The sequence below is a fragment of the Mandrillus leucophaeus genome, unplaced genomic scaffold (genome assembly GCF_000951045.1).
Source record: "Mandrillus leucophaeus isolate KB7577 unplaced genomic scaffold, Mleu.le_1.0 Scaffold223, whole genome shotgun sequence".
NCBI classification, from domain to species: domain Eukaryota; kingdom Metazoa; phylum Chordata; class Mammalia; order Primates; family Cercopithecidae; genus Mandrillus; species Mandrillus leucophaeus.
This window is the reverse complement of record NW_012102288.1, coordinates 2,543,219-2,544,999: the sequence shown is the minus strand read 5'-3', so window position 1 is coordinate 2,544,999 and position 1,781 is coordinate 2,543,219. Positions and strand designations below refer to the sequence as shown.

Sequence of the window (1,781 nt, the reverse complement as noted above, 5' to 3'; positions counted from 1 at the left end):
TAGAATATCCTAGGACATATGTTTTCATTTGAATAGCCTAACTTATAATCTGATTACTCTTATGCAAGATAGGATAGAAAGTAGCAATTCTAGTTTGCACCAGGGGCTGTGAGTTTCTTAAAAGACCTGAACCTGATCTGGGGTCATTCCATTAAAGATACTCATAGAATGGTCTATATGCAGTCCTTAAACATGATTTTCAGAGAATTTATGATCATTTAGTCAAATGCTCAGAATCCCCAGTTGATGTGGCTGCATTTACACAAATCGATGACCTGATGGTCTCTAGGGCTCATGGTTGGCTGCAGTTATGGGTAGAGACTAGTTCATTCAGGAAGCTAGAAATTAGGAGAGAGAATCAACCACCATCTCCTCCACATTCTTTCCTTTTTTTGGAACTTTGCTCATGTCTGCATCAGTGGAACCTAGACCTGGAATTGTGTGATTTTGTTTCTAGAAACCATAAGTAAGTGGGCACTAGAGTAAGTTCTTATCAGGCTAAGCTGGAAAGAGATAAATAACATTTCTGAGCCTCACTGATTTAAGTGGAATTTACCAGAATTCCAAGGTCTCTCAGTAATTAAAGACAACTCTGAAAATTCAGAGATGATTCCATTTTTGTCTCAGTCCCTTAAAGAACAGTCGGGTTAGCAGAAACTGACTGTGATGTCAGCTACCACTATTGCCAACTTCATACCTCATGTCAATTAAATTGCCAGTTACAGGCATTATGTACTTTGACAATTTGTAAGACATTTCATGTTTCAGTGATTTTTGTCTGACTGTATAGTCTTGGATTAAAGATTTCTGTCAGAGGAAGACACTGTAATAGAGCACAGCAGATAGACACCCGTGTGCCGCATACTTTCAGTCATCAGTCAGTTTCTCCACAACAGCAATCTTGGACCATAGCCATGATAGATGTAACGGAGTTGCCCAGGTCGCGCATCAACGCCAACATGCTACTTGGTTCATTGACCAGCCCATCTGCTTCAAAGGGAGGCTGGAAAAGACTCATCTCACGGGAAAAATGTTTATTCTTTCAGATGAAGAAGGAAAAAATGGAATCATACTATTGTGAGGTTTCACTGAATAATTGTGAGGCTGGTTTCCAAAGGCACATTGATTATTGACTGCAGATTGAGATAGATCAGGAGGTTCAGTTCTGTGTCCTGAATGTCTAACTTCATTAGACATTAATGGAGCCCCTTCGTGAAGAAATCTCTGGAATCTTGGAAGTGTTGGAAGAGTAACTGCCAAGTCAACCATCATGTGTGCATCTTATGTCCAGTTTAAAGACGATAACCATCCTTTTGATCTTGGACTTTACAATGAAGCTGTGAAAGTTATCCATGAGTTTCCTCAGTTTTATCCTTTAGGGATTGTGCAACATGATTCAATCATATGAATTTTCATATGATTGCCCAGGCTGGAGTGCAGTGGCACAGTCTTGGCTCACTCTGACCTCCACCTCCTGGGTTCAAGCGATTCCTATGCCTCAACCTCCCAAGTAGCTGGAATTACAGGCACCTGCCACCATGTCCGGCTACTTTTTGTATTTTTATTAGAGACAGGGTTTCGCCATGTTGGCCAGGCTGGTTTCGAACTCCTGGCTTCAAGCGATCCGCCCACCTCGACCTCCCAAAGGACTGGAATTACAGGCATAAGCCACTGCACCTGGTCAATTTGCTCTTTTTAAACTTTTTTTTTTTTTGAGACGGAGTCTCGCTCTGTCGCCCAGGCTGGAGTGCAGTGGCCGGATCTCAGCTCACTGCAAGCTC

General features: G+C 42.0%; 1 pseudogene; it reads left to right on the top strand.

Moving 5' to 3' along the window:
- Window positions 1-914: 914 nt before the first annotated feature.
- LOC105540627 lies at window positions 915-1,408 on the top strand (annotated as a pseudogene).
- Window positions 1,409-1,781: the final 373 nt, after the last annotated feature.